Raw genomic sequence first — 18,874 nt, 5'->3', positions numbered from 1 at the left:
GTTGTTCAAACACGACCGTTATCTGCCCAGGAGGGCCTGGGAGGGAGATAAGAAGTGTAAGGCGACAGATAAGAGGCGGGGGGGAGAGAGGAACCGGACATACAGATACTGCACACCTTAATGTTCGTAGCTGGTTGGACCTCCTGTCACCGTTACAAACTCTTAAAGTCAAGACGTCCTGGTGATCTAAGACGTCCTGGTGATCCACGACGCCCTGGTGATTCAAGACATCCTGATCACCCACGACGCCCTAGTGATCCAAGACATCCTGATCACCCACGACGTCCTGGTGATCTTCCAAGAAGTTCTGGTGATTCAAAATGTCGCGGTGATCCACGACGTCCGGGTAATTTGAGACGTCCTGGTGATTCACGTTTGATTCGTCCGCTAGAGGTCCTAGAGACTCATCATGAGGTCCTGGTGATCCATGACGTTTCATACATCCATTAAGAGGTTCTGGTAATGCAGCAGAAGGTCCTGGTGATGCAGCAGAAGGTCCTGGTGATGCAGCAGAAGGTTCTGGTGATGCAGCAGGAGGCCTGGTGATGCAGCAGAAGGTCCTGGTGATGCAGCAGAAGGTCCTGGTGATGCAGCAGGAGGTTCTGGTGATGCAGCAGGAGGCCTGGTGATGCAGCAAGAGGCCTGGTGATGCAGCAGAAGGTCCTGGTGATGCAGCAGGAGGCCTGGTGATGTAGCAGGAGGTCCTGGTGATGCAGCAGGAGGCCTGGTGATGCAGCAGGAGGTCCTGGTGATGCAGCAGGAGGCCTGGTGATGCAGCAGAAGGTCCTGGTGATGCAGCAGGAGGCCTGGTGATGCAGCAGGAGGTCCTGGTGATGCAGCAGGAGGCCTGGTGATGCAGCAGAAGGTCCTGGTGATGCAGCAGAAGGTTCTGGTGATGCAGCAGGAGGCCTGGTGATGCAGCAGAAGGTCCTGGTGATGCAGCAGAAGGTTCTGGTGATGCAGCAGGAGGTCCTGGTGATGCAGCAAGAGGCCTGGTGATGCAGCAGAAGGTCCTGGTGATGCAGCAGGAGGCCTGGTGATGCAGCAGGAGGTCCTGGTGATGCAGCAGGAGGTCCTGGTGATGCAGCAGGAGGCCTGGTGATGCAGCAGGAGGTCCTGGTGATGCAGCAGAAGGTCCTGGTGATGCAGCAGAGGCCTGGTGATGCAGCAGGAGGTCCTGGTGATGCAGCAGGAGGCCTGGTGATGCAGCAGGAGGCCTAGTGATGCAGCAGGAGGCCTGGTGATGCAGCAGAAGGTCCTGGTGATGCAGCAGGAGGTCCTGGTGATGCAGCAGGAGGTCCTGGTGATGCAGCAGAAGGTCCTGGTGATGCAGCAGGAGGTCCTGGTGATGCAGCAGAAGGTTCTGGTGATGCAGCAGGAGGCCTGGTGATGCAGCAAGAGGCCTGGTGATGCAGCAGAAGGTCCTGGTGATGCAGCAGGAGGCCTGGTGATGCAGCAGGAGGCCTGGTGATGCAGCAGAAGGTCCTGGTGATGCAGCTGGAGCCTGGTGATGCAGCAGGAGGTCCTGGTGATGCAGCAGGAGGTCCTGGTGATGCAGCAGAGGCCTGGTGATGCAGCTGGAGGCCTGGTGATGCAGCAGGAGGTCCTGGTGATGCAGCAGGAGGTCCTGGTGATGCAGCAGGAGGTCCTGGTGATGCAGCAGGAGGTCCTGGTGATGCAGCAGGAGGTCCTGGTGATGCAGCAGGAGGTCCTGGTGATGCAGCAGAGGTCCTGGTGATGCAGCAGGAGGTCCTGGTGATGCAGCAGGAGGTCCTGGTGATGCAGCAGGAGGTCCTGGTGATGCAGCAGGAGGTCCTGGTGATGCAGCAGGAGGTCCTGGTGATGCAGCAGAAGGTCCTGGTGATGCAGCAGGAGGTCCTGGTGATGCAGCAAGAGGCCTGGTGATGCAGCAAGAGGTCCTGGTGATGCAGCAGGAGGTCCTGGTGATGCAGCAGGAGGACTGGTGATGCAGCAGGAGGTCCTGGTGATGCAGCAGAAGGTCCTGGTGATGCAGCAAGAGGCCTGGTGATGCAGCAGGAGGCCTGGTGATGCAACAGGAGTCCTGGTGATGCAGCAGGAGGTCCTGGTGATGCAGCAGGAGGTCCTGGTGATGCAGCAAGAGGTCCTGGTGATGCAGCTGGAGCCTGGTGATGCAGCAGGAGGTCCTGGTGATGCAGCAGGAGGTCCTGGTGATGCAGCAGGAGGCCTGGTGATGCAGCAGGAGGTCCTGGTGATGCAGCAGGAGGTCCTGGTGATGCAGCAGAGGTCCTGGTGATGCAGCAGGAGGTCCTGGTGATGCAGCAGGAGGCCTGGTGATGCAGCAGAAGGTCCTGGTGATGCAGCAGGAGGTCCTGGTGATGCAGCAGGAGGTCCTGGTGATGCAGCAGGAGGCCTGGTGATGCAGCAGAAGGTCCTGGTGATGCAGCCAGAGGCCTGGTGATGCAGCAGGAGGCCTGGTGATGCAGCTGGAGGCCTGGTGATGCAGCAGGAGGTCCTGGTGATGCAGCAGGAGGTCCTGGTGATGCAGCAGGAGGCCTGGTGACGCAGAAGGAGGTCCTGGTGATGCAGCCTGAGGTCCTGGTGATGCAGCTGGAGGCCTGGTGATGCTGCAGGAGGCCTGGTGATGCAGCAGGAGGTCCTGGTGATGCAGCAGGAGGCCTGGTGATGCAACAGGTCCTGGTGATGCAGCAGAGGGTCCTGGTGATGCGGCAGGAGGCCTGGTGATGCAGCAGGAGGCCTGGTGATGCAGCAGGAGGTCCTGGTGATGCAGCAGGAGGTCCTGGTGATGCAGCAGGAGGCCTGGTGATGCAGCAGGAGGCCTGGTGATGCAGCAGGAGGTCCTGGTGATGCAGCAGAAGGTCCTGGTGTTGCAGCAGGAGGCCTGGTGGTGCAGCAGGAGGCCTGGTGATGCAGCAGGAGGTCCTGGTGATGCAGCAGGAGGTCCTGGTGATGCAGCAGGAGGTCCTGGTGATGCAGCAGGAGGTCCTGGTGATGCAGCAGGAGGTCCTGGTGATGCAGCAGGAGGTCCAGGTGATGCAGCAGGAGGCCTGGTGATGCAGCAGGAGATCCTGGTGACGCAGCAGGAGGTCCTGGTGATGCAGCAGGAGGTTCTGGTGATGCAGCAGGAGGCCTGGTGATGCAGCAAGAGGCCTGGTAATGCAGCAGGAGCTCCTGGTGATGCAGCATGAGGTCCTGGTGAGCGGTTGGTGATGTGTTGGCATGTGGAGCACCAACCTTGGCTGCCGCCCACCTCACGACCCGGGTTGTTTCTGTTCCTTCTAAGTTTATGGCTGCCGTCACCAGGCTGAAAATATACCCGCACTGGCACGAGAGAGAGAGAGAGAGAGAGAGAGAGAGAGAGAGAGAGAGAGAGAGAGAGAGAGAGAGAGAGAGAGTAAACTAGCTACGATGAGATTTTGCCTAAGGCAAGTCCAGCGCGTAGCGCTCGCCGCATGTATTGCTTTTGTTGTTAGGCTGTGTTCTTCTACCCCAAATCTTCGTCTTTCATCATTAATTCTTTCCTAATCTGGATATCTTCTGAACCATCCACCTGATTTTCATGTAAATGTTTTGTTGCTTCGTCCACATGTGCTCCTTGTTTCACTAGGTAAAACATTAAAGACCATCTCCATCTTTCTTACCGACCATTCATATATTTTTCCTCAATATCTTTTCGTTATATTCGTGAAATATGTGCAGACTTGATGACTGTTTCTTAGCATGTGTGAGGTATTTAGTTACAATGCACTCGACTAAGACGGTGTACATGGCAAAAGCGAAGGGTACAAGGGAGGAGGAGGAACCAAGGAGGAGGTGGAAGGACGAGGTGAAAGATGCTTTGAAGGTTCTGGACCTAACCATGCCGGAGTGTGCGCAGCGTGCAAAGGATAGAGGAAATTGGAACGATGTGCTTTACACGGGACGACGTCTCTCAAAGGGCTGAACTAGCGCATGTGAAGAGTCGGAAGAAACCAGGGAAAGGATGGTGGGGCCTGGTTGAGGACAGGGGACTCCATTTTCAGTGCCTTAAACATGACAGCTGGAGAGTGGATGTGAACGAATAAGGCCATTTCATCATCTGCACCTGGTGCTTCCTCGCTGACACTTTCTATTCCTTCCTTTGTAGGTACTTTGTAGAGTGTCATTTATATATTTAGTTGTCCCGGAACTTGTTCGTTCAAATCCACCTACGTTACATTACTTTTGATGCTCTTATCCCTATTTATAGATATTTATCAATACTTTAAGAAAGCGCTCCTGTCTGACCGTCCTTCCTAAACACAGCAATACACACAACAGTTAACCTCCCACACACCTGCCCATAACTCACTCATACCCCTGGCAGGTCAGACACTGCTGGCTGCTGGGCCGGAAATATTTCTGGGGAAATATTTTACTGTTGAAGGGGATGGCTGTGCTGGCCATATGCGAGGTATGGACAAGGAAAATGGCGGGCTGAATGATTGAACCACTGAACAATGCCATCAGCCGTTCAGGGCGTTGTGGCCAGGGAGGGTGTGGTGGCCCTCTACAGCAGTGATCACACCAGGGTCGGGAGGGCCCGACCATCCTTGCATCAGGGGTTGTTCACTTGTCTTACTCTGACCCTACTCACTCTGGTGACGTCTGTAAAGCATCTTAATGTACTTTCTGTGTCTATAACTTCACGACGACAACATTGCTACGCACAAATGTGCCCATTACAAGGCGGACGAAACTGCAGTCAGGAAGTGTGGAGTGGTCTTGCCCTGCCCTCGTGTGTACGACACTGACGTGGTCAAGGAATGAAGGACTAGCAACGGCTGGAGTGACTGAGGCTGTAATCTCTGTGGCACAGGAGAAGTATAGCATTATCTACACACAGACAATGCCACAAGGCATGATCCCTAACTGCACTGGAAAATAAATCCCTGATGACACAACGAGCATGGAAGACTGTGGCATACCACCTCCAGATCATCCGTGGCCCAACACATCACCTGCCACCATCATAAACACAACACAGTGGAGCAAATATAAAGAATATTCTCAATAACGGTTTACAGTGGACCAGAACAGCCAGGCTGTGGTGGTTCAGTGGGCCTGTCTGTGGACCGCAGCTTCCAACAGCATGGTCAATCAACGATCCAGCCCAGCAGCCTGGGCTCAGCTGTGGGTGACACAAAACATCACAAGTTAGTAAAGATTTAACATGACCATAACCAGAGGTGAGGACAGTGTGGTTCCCCGTGATACAGACCTGATGACGCAGCTTCAACACACATGGTTCCATATCGTGCTAATCCAAACTGTCGTTCATGAAAAACATTTCATCGTCTTAATATTTTACCCTTTATGTTTTGTTTTCCTACTTTTTTTCTAATAAAATTCTGCAGTTTACTTTGCCAAAGGCTTTAGCAAAGTCAAACAGCCTCCATTGTTATATCGTGCTGGAGTTTCATTAAAAAATCTTTGTACTGGACCAGCAGTCGAGTCTATTGACATTAAGCAGGCACAGCTCCTGCTGGCCATCATTCATATTTTTGTTATTAATTAAATGTTCTAACATCTTTTGGAACTTCTCACAAATTTTACGGTATAAATCAAATGAAGAAACAATATATATATATTCATTTATTTACATTTATCTATTATACTTTGACGCTGTCTCCCGCGTTAGCGAAGTAGCGTAAGGAAACAGACGAAAGAATGGCCCAACCCACCCACATACACATGTATATACATACACGTCCACACACGACATATGCATACCTACACATTTCAGGTATGTATATATATATATATATATATATATATATATATATATATATATATATATATAAATATAAATATACACACATATACATATATACGCAAGTACATAATTCATACTTGCTGCCTTTATTCATTCCCGTCGCCATCCCGCCACACATGAAATGACACTACCCTCCCGCGCACGCGCGCGAGGTAGAGCTACGAAAAGACAACAAAGGCTACATTCGTTCACACTCAGTCTCTAGCTGTCATGTATAACGCACCGAAACCACAGCTACCTTTCCACATCCAGGCCCCACAAAACTTTCCATGGTTTACCCCAGACGCTTCACATGCCCTGCTTCAGTCCACTGACAGCACGTCAACCCCGGTATACCACATCGTTCCAATTCACTCTATTCCTTGCACGCCTTTCACCCTCCTGCATGTTCAGGCCCCGATCGCTCAAAATCTTTTTCACTCCATCCTTCCACCTCCAATTTGGTCTCCCACTTCTCCTCGTTCCCTCCACCTCCGACACATATATCCTCTTGGTCAATATTTCTTCACTCATTCTCTCCATGTGACCAAACCATTTTAATACACCCTCTACTGCCATCTCAACCACACTCTTTTTATTACCACACATCTCTCTCACTCTTTCATTACTTACTCGGTCAAACCACCTCACACCACATATTGTGCTCAAACATCTCATTTCCAACACATCTATCCTCATCCGCACAACCCTATCTATATCCCACGCCTCGCAACCATACAACATTGTTGGAACCACTATTCCTTCAAACATACCCATTTTTGCTTTCCGAGATAATGTTCTGGCCTTCCACACATTTTTCAAAGCTCCCAGAACTTTTGCCCCCTCCCCCACCCTGTGACTCACTTCCGCTTCCATGGTTCCATCCGCTACCAAATCCACTCCCAGATATCTACAACACTTCACTTCCTCCAGTTTTTCTCCATTCAAACTTCCTCCCAACTGACTTGTCCCTCAACCCTACTGTACCTAATAACCTTGCTCTTATTAACATTTACTCTCGCCTTTCTTCTTTCACACACTTTACCAAACTCAGTCATCAGCTTCTGCAGTTTCTCACCGGAATCAGCCATTAGCGTTGTATCATCAGCGAACAACAACTGACTCACTTCCCAAGCCCTCTCATCCACAACAGACTGCATACTTGCCCCTCTCTTCAAACTCTTGGATTCACCTCCCTAACAACCTCATCTATAAACAAATTAAACAACCATGGAGACATCACACACCCCTGCCGCAAACCAACATTCACTGGGAACCAATCACTTTCCTCTCTTCCTACACGTACACATGCCTTACATCCTCGATAAAAACTTTTCACTGCTTCTAACAACTTGCCTCCCTCACCATATATTCTTAATACCTTCCACAGAGCATCTTATCAACTCTATCATATGCCTTCTCCAGATCCATAAATGCTATATAATATATATATATATATATATATATAAGGCAGCAGGTTTGGATGGTATTGCAGTGGAATTTATTAAAAAAGGGGGTGACTGTATTGTTGACTGGTTGGTAAGGTTATTTAATGTATGTATGACTCATGGTGAGGTGCCTGAGGATTGGCGGAATGCGTGCATAGTGCCATTGTACAAAGGCAAAGGGGATAAGAGTGAGTGCTCAAATTACAGAGGTATAAGTTTGTTGAGTATTCCTGGTAAATTATATGGGAGGGTATTGATTGAGAGGGTGAAGGCATGTACAGAGCATCAGATTGGGGAAGAGCAGTGCGGTTTCAGAAGTGGTAGAGGATGTGTGGATCAGGTGTTTGCTTTGAAGAATGTATGTGAGAAATACTTAGAATAGCAAATGGATTTGTATGTAGCATTTATGGATCTGGAGAAGGCATATGATAGAGTTGATAGAGATGCTCTGTGGAAGGTATTAAGAATATATGGTGTGGGAGGCAAGTTGTTAGAAGCAGTGAAAAGTTTTTATCGAGGATGTAAGGCATGTGTACGTGTAGGAAGAGAGGAAAGTGATTGGTTCTCAGTGAATGTAGGTTTGCGGCAGGGGTGTGTGATGTCTCCATGGTTGTTTAATTTGTTTATGGATGGGGTTGTTAGGGAGGTAAATGCAAGAGTCCTGGAAAGAGGGGCAAGTATGAAGTCTGTTGGGGATGAGAGAGCTTGGGAAGTGAGTCAGTTGTTGTTCGCTGATGATACAGCGCTGGTGGCTGATTCATGTGAGAAACTGCAGAAGCTGGTGACTGAGTTTGGTAAAGTGTGTGGAAGAAGAAAGTTAAGAGTAAATGTGAATAAGAGCAAGGTTATTAGGTACAGTAGGGGTGAGGGTCAAGTCAATTGGGAGGTGAGTTTGAATGGAGAAAAACTGGAGGAAGTGAAGTGTTTTAGATATCTGGGAGTGGATCTGTCAGCGGATGGAACCATGGAAGCGGAAGTGGATCATAGGGTGGGGGAGGGGGCGAAAATTTTGGGAGCCTTGAAAAATGTGTGGAAGTCGAGAACATTATCTCGGAAAGCAAAAATGGGTATGTTTGAAGGAATAGTGGTTCCAACAATGTTGTATGGTTGCGAGGCGTGGGCTATGGATAGAGATGTGCGCAGGAGGATGGATGTGCTGGAAATGAGATGTTTGAGGAAAATGTGTGGTGTGAGGTGGTTTGATCGAGTAAGTAACGTAAGGGTAAGAGAGATGTGTGGAAATAAAAAGAGCGTGGTTGAGAGAGCAGAAGAGGGTGTTTTGAAATGGTTTGGGCACATGGAGAGAATGAGTGAGGAAAGATTGACCAAGAGGATATATGTGTCGGAGGTGGAGGGAACGAGGAGAAGAGGGAGACCAAATTGGAGGTGGAAAGATGGAGTGAAAAAGATTTTGTGTGATCGGGGCCTGAACCTGCAGGAGGGTGAAAGGAGGGCAAGGAATAGAGTGAATTGGAGCGATGTGGTATACAGGGGTTGACGTGCTGTCAGTGGATTGAATCAAGGCATGTGAAGCGTCTGGGGTAAACCATGGAAAGCTGTGTAGGTATGTATATTTGCGTGTGTGGACGTGTGTATGTACATGTGTATGGGGGGGGGGGGGTTTGGGCCATTTCTTTCGTCTGTTTCCTTGCGCTACCTCGCAAACGCGGGAGACAGCGACAAAGTATAAAAAAAAAAAAAAATATATATATATATATATATATATATATATATATATATATATATATTATCCCTGGGGACAGGGGATTAAGAATACTTCCCACGTATTCCCTGCGTGTCGTAGAAGGCGACTAAAAGGGGAGGGAGCGGGAGGCTGGAAATCCTCCCCTCTCGTTTTTTTTTTTTTTTAATTTTCCAAAAGAAGGAACAGAGGGGGGCCAGGTGAGGATATTCCACAAAGGCCCAGTCCTCTGTTCTTAAACGCTACCTCGGTAATGCGGGAAATGGCGAATAGTTTAAAAGAAATATATATATATATATATATATATATATATATATATATATATATATATATATATATATATATATATATATATATATATATATTCACTGTGGAGTTGATGGTCAAGTCTAACCAGTTTCCATGTACCGTTAGTGGCAGGTGTGCTCGGGTCAAAGGTTCGCGTGCCCACCTGACCAGACACCCAGCACGGTGCAGGAGGTACACCTGACACACAGCACGGTGCAGGAGGTACACCTGACACATAGCACGGTGCAGGAGGTACACCTGACACACAGCACGGTGAAGGAGGTACACCTGACACATAGCACGGTGCAGGAGGTACACCTGACACACACCACGGTGAAGGAGGTACACCTGACACATAGCACGGTGCAGGAGGTACACCTGACACACAGCACGGTGCAGGAGGTACACCTGACACATAGCACGGTGCAGGAGGTACACCTGACACATAGCACGGTGCAGGAGGTACACCTGACCACAGCACGGTGCAGGAGGTACACCTGACACATAGCACGGTGCAGGAGGTACACCTGACACACAGCACGGTGCAGGAGGTACACCTGACACATAGCACGGTGCAGGAGGTACACCCAGCACTACTCCCCAGACCCCCCACTTACCATCCTTCAATACACTATAAAGTGTACCAGCCACAATGTGGTGATTAACCTTGGACTACGGGCCACAGCCTCCAACGGTTTGGCAGAGCACAGAAGGAAAACAACCTCTTAGTCCGAAACCCAACTGAGGGGTAGAAGACCTCCCAGACCATCATCAGATATGGTAAGATCCCACACCCAAGTGTGGAGGTAGAAGACCTCCCATACTATCATAAGGTAAGGCAAGGTCCTAGACCCGGCTGTGGGGGTAGAAGACCTCCCGCACCACAGCTAGATATAAGCATCTCTTAAGTTAGGTGTAGAGCCGGTGCTGAGAATGTCAACATTCCTAGCGGTGGGTTCGATGCCTCCGACACTGGAGCTAAGTCAGGTGGCCTTGTGCTGGCCCCAGGATAGTGGTGACCACAGATCCCCAGCTACACACACGACACCACAGATCCCCAGCTACACACACGACACCACAGATCCCCAGCTACACACACGACACCACAGATCCCCAGCTACACCTAACCGTCTGCCTCACGTGGCAGGAATTGCTTGACAATATAAAGCTTCATTCTACCTGTTTTGTACACACACACACACTACACGCTCACAGTGGTGGGTGAATGGCATAACGTTGCAGTAAGGAATGGAACCATGGATGATAACAACACTAACAGGTTTACGAGGTTGTGTGATGGTACAGGAGGTTCAAGAGATGGAGTCCCATGAATGTGGTCTTCCCTCCCCGTACAGAGATAACATGTAATTAAACAAGTTATCCACAGTCACACATACAGACAGAAGTCAAACACATAAACACAGTCAACAGACATGAACAAACACAAACATACACATCATACGACAAGATACATGCAAAAACACACAATCAAGATGGTACCTTCCACGACTCGAACAATTCACGATCAAATCATGTGCATCGTCTCAAGTGACACAGGAAGTCTTTTGGAAATTTACTGCATCTAAAATAAACATCTGCTGACGAACATGTGTTTACTTCCGGACGAGGGAAGAACGTCAGGTTTCCCGTCTAGTCTACCCTCGGTATGGCCGTCTAGCTTTGTCCAAGTGACCGTCTATTCTATCCACGATTGGCCGTCCAGCTTCTTCTAGACTGACCACCTTGCCTCCCCCATAGTGACCGTCTAGCCTTCCCGAGTGGTCGTCTGTCCTCTCCCGAAGTGGTCATCTGTCTCCGTCTATCCATTTTTCAAGCCTTCCCCAGACACTTAACACAGACAGAAAGTGAAAATAACAAAGATTATTTCTCCATCAGGTTCAACCACGACGTTCCCGTACGTTCCTCACGTGTCACTGAGACACCAAAAAAATCCCTAAAGTCTGAAGTATAAATACCGTCTATATCGTGTTCACTAGTGGGATAAAGGTAGCTACTAAATGTGGAACTAATGGGCCCGGTAGAGCCCCGCCGCCAAGGCTTCTGCGGCCAAACAACACGACAAATACTTTCCAACCAGAGGTCTGTACCGTGACTCAGTCCGCAACACAGCAGCTCTGGGCCCCCGTCCTATACAGCAGCTCTGGGCCCCCGTCCTATACAGCAGCTCTGGGACCCCGTTCTATTCAGCAGCTCTGGGCCCCCGTCCTATACAGCAGTTATGAGATTCTGACCTACACAAGTCCTTGTGTTCCCAAACTGTACACATAACTTTTAAGGAATATATATCTTAAGATCACATGAGCTCTAAAGTGCACATGTGGCACTTAATTATCAACATCTAAAAAAAAATGAACATATAAATGATCAGGTGTGTCCCTAGAGGCATTATACTTCTTACATGTCTACTTTTTATACTAACAACCTGACATGATCGCATCATACACACTACGGCCACGCATTGTTATTATTGACACCAGAATTACAGTAACAACCTCATCGACTCAGAACATTAAGCGGCTGAGACAGACGTCATCCAAACCTTCCAGTGAGCGTCTGAAAATAATATATTACATCATGAAGGAAAAATCTGAACACCACTGCTGAAGGAACGGTAAAACAAATTATTTCCCAAATACACATGAGAAGCAGCAAAGTCATTAGAGCTCAGGGAACACAAGAGATGATACGAGAGCGGTGATGACGTCAGACGATGACCCCATCTCTCTTGACCACAATATAACAAATGTCTAATCATCAGTGATGTTGCCAGGTTGAGGTCACATATCCCATCAGCCCAACACAGTTGTCGGGCTAACTGGATATCTTGCTAACGCCGGACTAATTGCCTCTCAGACTAATGGGCTGTCGGAGTAACGAGCTGCTGGAATAACGGCTTCCAGTGGGTGTTCAAGGTGATGATGGTGGCAGACGGTGAGGGGTGGGTGTACAGAGACACCGTGGGCGACACACCAACGATGTATTGGAAAGGCCAGGTGGTGCAGGTGTGGAGGGTGAGACAGGTGTCCCTAGGTGAGGGTGCAGGAGGTGACATGGTAACACAACGATCCTGTACAAGGCAATAAAACGGTAGGAGACGCATTCCGGCGGCAGGTTTTCATTTGTGTGTCTGAGAGCCGGAGTATTGAAAGACGGAAGTTGTCTGTGCGTCGACGCAAGCTTATCAGGGTGGTCCGCTGGTTGATGATGACCTCCTACAACACAGGTTAAGAGTGTACAGCTGTTCAGAGTGGCTGAATCCTGACAGCTGGGTCACATACGGTCACACAAGGTACTTTGTTTATTTGCAACGGCGACCCCGGTGTTGGTGCGTCAGTGAGAGCACCGGCATGGTTGCATCCAGCTGTTGGACTAGTGAGTTGTCGTACTAATATCCTGCTGAACATATGAACCGTCGGACGAATGAACTCTTGGACAAATGAGCTATTTGGACCAATGAGCTGTCGAACCAATAAACTGTCGGACTAAGGTTATTTTCACCAAAAAGTTACTTTTGAGGTCACTTTTAACAATGTATGTCAGTGGTCAACACGAAAGTCGCTAAAAAAAATACCCAAATTAAAACCTGCAAATTCTAATCATCTTCGCAGTGGTCTTGACAGGCAAATCTTGGATGATATGGTCAATGAAAACGAAATCAGTGTAGCTTGGAAAAGCCTCAGTAAAACTTCCAAAGCAGCAGAAGGATGCGCAGTACACGATTCATTTCTAAAACGAAGGTGGAACACTGAAATAAAGAAATGCCTGTTGTCTAAGAAAGTACCTCATAAGAAACGCAAAGAGAACAGTACCTAACATAAGAGAGTGCTGTAAGTTATGTAAAATTGCGTAAACTTAAATACTAATACGACGGAGTAAACATCAAAATGAAGCGGTTATTGCCGAAAATAGCAATGGAAACCCTAAAAAATGTTATAGTTATGTCAGAAGCCAAAAAGACATTACCTGTCAATTGGCCTATCAATTACGGAAAACGATGACTTAGTTCAAGACAACGAAGCATTGTAATAATCTTAAATTACTTTTTTTCTTTGCATCTGTATTTACGATTGGACACAACTTATGTCCCGAATTAATAGGATACGAGAACGTCCTAAAACAAAATGACATAAATGCTGAAAATAAATGCGATGAAAGTTAATAAAACGGTCGCCCCAGATAAGTCAATTTATCCGAGGATATGGAACACGAAAAACGTGAGAGTTAAGCCCTTGACTGAGCTTTTCAATAAGTCACTTACTAAGGCAATGTAACATTGTCATTCACAAACGGTAATAAGTCACTGCCCAGAAATCATGGTCCAATAAGCTTAAAGTCTGAGGCTAGAAAACTCATGGAAACCATCATTACAGACAAAATTGTAGATCATTTCTTTTCCTTAATATTGAAGGTTCCAGTCAAATCAAGGCCAGACCTTTATTGAAATACTGAGAGAATTATGAAAAAGAAAAAAGACAAGGGGAAAGTATTTACGAATTCTGGAGGAAGTGAAATACGTCTTTTGACGTGTCACGTCATAGTTATTGGGTAAAACATGATGAGAAAGTAGCCAGTTCCAAAGCTTCAGCGTTTCGGAGAAGAAGCAATAATCAAAGCGGCCCAACATTGAGTTGCCGATTTTTTATTTAGAGGAAACAATTTAACAAAAAAAAGAAAATTGTATGGTTTCCGACGAAATCACTCGTCTAACAAATCTGCCCGACTTCTTTTATGAAATAAACAATACATATGATGAAAGTACAGCAGCTGATGTAATCTACCTATATTTTCAAAAAGCATTCCCCATCAAAGTTTACAAACAAAAAACTTATACATACATAGGTACTGATGGTAACTTCGTTGGATTGGAAATTGGTTGTTGTCCGTAAACAAAGAATCCTGGTTCTTTGTTTGTCTTCTAACATCTACCACAGTGATCTGTGAGTTTCTGATATCTTTCACTAGCATTAACAGACTCGAAAGGACCCAGTGGTTTGCTGTTTGAATTCCTTTGTATCACAGTCATGCCACCATTCTCCATGGTTCACAAAGACAGGTCAGTGAAAGTAACCTCACTTGTCTCAAACACTGAGTATCAGAACATACAACAGGCTGTATCAAATGGTCCAGCCTTCCTCAACATTCAGTCGTAGTCAATACATAAATAGTTATCTTAAAGACGTTCTTTTTTCTACTTGGATTTTCCGAGAATGTCGCTTCAAGAGCAACAGGAAGACGTGTTTGTAAAAAGCATTAATGTCCCCAGCCTGTTTCTGTTCTTAATGGAAGCAACTTTGTGAACTTGACTTTTGACCCCTTCCTCCAAAACGCCATCAGATGTAGAATTTTGCATGTAGTACGTCTGCTATAAATAAGGTCAAATCATTACACATGCGTAAACAAGCGTCTAATGGCTCTTCAGTACATATACATTAACTTACCTTTTTAATCTATGACCTTCCTCCCCACCTAACCTGATGAAATATATTATGTAATAATTGTAGCACACTGTTAAAGTTTGGTCAACATCTACAAACTACGATCAGACATTACATAATCAGTACATAAGAGCTTGACCAGTTTGACCAGTCTGACCCGATCTCGAAACTTTGTTATGGCGCAGAGCTGCGAGTGCAGTATCGTATCTTTGGTACAATTTCGCTCCAAAACTAATCATAAATACAAGCACAAAGTAGTATTTTACTTAAGACATTTGACCTCTGACGCCCGACTACAAATTTTCACCAAGTGTAGACTTTAGCAGGCAGCATCTGTGCCATGACTTTGGTGCATATCCAATCATCCAGTCAGCAGATATTGCGTACACAGGATACGGATAAAAGGACGAACGCACACAAAGACGTACTGACCGATATGTCCATTTGCAAGATGGAGCACACATGCCACTTAAGGCGTATTATTCACTTCAGTTAAAGGCGCAGTATGATACATCATACGCTGACACGGGTATGTGGTGAAGTGACGAACTAAAGCTTTAACTGAGTCTAAACTTCCGTGATCGCGGGCCAGATTTCCCCTAGTATCAAGGGCCGCATCATTAATTAGACAGACAACGTCCGAAAAGGTGGCGGAACCAACTGACAGGTGGCAACAGCGAGGCCGATGAGATATTCCATCACCTGCCAACAGATGGCGCTGGTTCTGTATGATCATGCGACACTAGATTAGATAACAGGCTCCGTGGGAACGAATACGTCAAGCTGGGAAAGTTACGGTCAGGTAAAAATCTACTGGATCACCTGAATACTTGTCCCCCATTTTTTTTTTTCTTCGCTGGGTTTATCTAGGTTACGCTGTTGCATTAAATATGTTTGGGTCAAAGGTTAAGGTCCACAAATAAAAATTAACCTAACGTAAAGGAACGTTTGGAGCAAGGAATCTTAATGTGACACTAACAAGTTTCAGCGTTTTAGAAAATAGAAAAAATCATTTGAGCAACATAAGAGATCCTCTTCTACACGATGAACTATGAGCTCTAGCGTCGTCCCTCGAGCGACATTTTAACGTGAACTCGTAACCTATATGAACAGCTACAAATGCCTAATCATGATATCAAGTATGTACTAAGGTGTTCCTTAACCTCTTGACCATTAAGATATGATTCTTGGAAATGATGGCCTGACTTCTAACTTAAAACTTGAGTGGTATTCAGCGTGGTCAAGGACTGCCTCATTATCTATGAGAAACAAACTTCGCGAGAACTACGCCAAAGCTTATATTCTTACTATGCAATGAAATTCACATAAATGACCCAATTTGACCAGTCTCAATTACACAGTCTACTGTATCTGGGGAAACGGCGAAAATATTCGTGATCGAACTCGCGGCTTAGCTGACCCAACTTACCTGATCACCAAGCTTAACCCGTTCGTCATATTTCATTACAAGCATGAAGACAGTATTGTAAGGGTAGAGACCGTTTAATTCCAACGGTAAATGTGAGGAACAGAGATAACGGGGCCTTGGAGCTCTAGTCTGCCGTTGGCTATGTCCGGTAAGGCCGTTGGCCAGGCGCCAAGTTCCTCACTATTGACAATGGCTGAGCTAGGCTAACCCCAGGCCAAGACTTGCACAGGTCAATCCATTGTTTTGCCTATATTATGTGCAAAGTGTATTTATTATAGTCTAGTTCTACTTACTGTATTTGTTGTAAAGTAAAAGACCTCTGCTTGCTCTTTAAAAACATCTATGGTATTTAAAGGCTGTAATAAGTCCTACAGCATCAGGATCATATAATAAATAAATAAATCTTTCTCTACCGAAAACAAGAAAGAAAACCTAAAAAAAAGTCTTCATGACCCCTGCATCCAGGAATTCAGTAAATAATTCTATATCAAATGAATGCCGCCATGGTCTGACAAGGCCAATAATTTTATCCCTACAGATCTTCACTACTTGTGTCTTTACGACCTCATGTAAGGATCTTACATATAGGGAAACAGTCGTCTCATTTACCACATAGAAAACAATAATTCCACCATGCAAGGAGTTTCACGCCAATTCCTATCACTAAACTACTGGGGGGTAAGTTACACGCAAATTCACTTCACTTAACTATGAAGGATTACATTTCACGCTATTTCACATTACTAAGTTATGCAGGGGTAACTCACGCTAATTTACAAGCAATGGAGGGGTAATTTTCACACTACTTCACCTCTCTAAACACGGAGGCGTAAATTCACGCTACTTCACTAAGCTACGGAGCGTGTTTCCCGCTAATTCACACAATCAAGCTATGCATGGGGTACCTTTCACGCTAATTGATCACCACTGTTATAGATGGGTAAGTTTCATGATAATTCACGTTACTTAGCTACTGAGGAGTTTCACTCTAAATCATTAATCAATCTACGCAAATTCATTTAGCTTACACACTAATTCACATCGCTAAGTTACACAGGGGTTAGTTTCACACTAATTTACTAGCTACGGACAGGAAATTTCACTCTATAACATCATTGAGCTATTTACGGGGTACCTTTCACGCTAGTTCACATCACTAAGCTAAGTTATAGTGAGGTACGTTTCCCACTAATCCACGTGACTAAGTTACGGAGAGGTAACCCACACGCTAATTCACGTTATCAAGCTATACTGGGGTGCGTTTCACGCTAGTTCACCTCATTAAACTAAGAAGGCATAAGTTTCACGCTAAATCACATCACCAAGGTAGAGAGAGGAGTAAATTTTACGCAAATTCACATTAAGCTATGGAGGAGGTTCACGCTATTTCACATCACCATGCTCTGGAAGGGTAATTTTCAAATTAATTCACATCATCAAGCTATGGCCTGGTAATTTTCACAATAATTCGCATGACTAAGCTATGGAAGGGGATAACTTTAACGCTAAACTACATCAGAGCTAAACACAGGGTACACACGTACTCAAATCACTGAGGGAATTCAAGCTAATTCGCAAGTGGGAAAGTTACACGCAGTTACATATATATATATATATATATATATATATATATATATATATATATATATATATATATATATATATGGATAAGTTATGCAAGCATACGCTTCATAGGGCGTTTCACGCTTATTCACACATACTAAGTTTCATGCTAATTCATACATTCTTTATAAGCATGATGCTAATAATTATAAACTTGTTTATCAAACTATATAAATTCTTTACCTTTTCCACATGATAATAGTTTGTTAATTGGTTGTAAGGAAAGGTTTCGATCAAGCTACACTGATTACAAATCCCTATTTATAGATTAATCAATTATTAAACCTTAAATACGCACCTGGACAGACGTAGACGAGATTTACGACAATAAGGAAGATGAGAAATAAGGAGGCGAGGTATGTACCTCAAGGACCGCCTCTCAGCGAAGTTCCTTGGATGGCAGTCCCTCTTGTCAGCCGTAAATAATCCTGCCAGGAAGTATTCTTAACACACAACCACAACGTGTCACTTACATTATCATACAACTGCAACACAACGTTCATTCATCACAACTGATGTATAACTGGTGGCGCTGCGCCTGATATTACCAGGCCTTATTCTCGATCCAACTTCAATAAAAAAAAAATCACACTTTCACTTTTCTTTAAATTAAGTTTTATTTCTAACGCATTTAAATGAACACCGTAAACAACACTTAGGGCTTGTATGGACACAACACCACCTAAAATTTGATAAAAGTAAATACCCATAGAAAGGTTAACAGGAGGAAGGTCGGTAACACTACCTTTCTACTTCACAGACAAACCAACACTGAACTCTGGGTGGCTGGTCGACCAGGCTGGCTGGCTGGCTGGCTGGTCGCGTCCGCTCACCACGGGAACATCTGCTGCACTACCAGATGTACGATGATTTATACACTTCATGCATGAATACACTTTACATCGAAAAAATCGAAATAAAACAATTACTAATAATAGAAACTGCAATGTCATGACATGATATTATCTTGCAGCAAGTCCTTCATTCACTTCATTCACTTAAGAGTGCCTAAACTTTGCCTACAAATTAAGCAAAACTAAATTTACTGAAAACTAATAAAGTAAGGAACGAATACAATGTTACTATAGAATGTCATTGTTGTTTTCCTATATAACTTTCATTGCTGTTAAACTCTTGATGATTCTTATTTACTCG

General features: G+C 45.7%; 1 protein-coding gene across 5 annotated transcripts in view; it reads right to left on the bottom strand.

The window, feature by feature from the left end:
* The window catches only part of Ptpmeg (protein tyrosine phosphatase Meg), a 653,263-nt gene extending 634,760 nt beyond the window's left edge, over nt 1-18,503 (bottom strand). For 4 of the 5 annotated variants that reach the window (XM_071657245.1, XM_071657235.1, XM_071657258.1 and 1 more), the window contains exon 1: nt 18,018-18,503. The gene's annotated coding sequence lies outside the window, so the exon portion shown is untranslated. The remainder of the gene's footprint in view (nt 1-18,017) is intronic. The other variant, XM_071657279.1, reaches the window with a different exon arrangement.
* Nucleotides 18,504-18,874: the final 371 nt, after the last annotated feature.

The sequence above is a fragment of the Panulirus ornatus genome, chromosome 4 (genome assembly GCF_036320965.1).
Source record: "Panulirus ornatus isolate Po-2019 chromosome 4, ASM3632096v1, whole genome shotgun sequence".
NCBI classification, from domain to species: Eukaryota; Metazoa; Arthropoda; class Malacostraca; order Decapoda; family Palinuridae; genus Panulirus; species Panulirus ornatus.
This window is presented reverse-complemented; position numbering and strand designations above follow the sequence as displayed.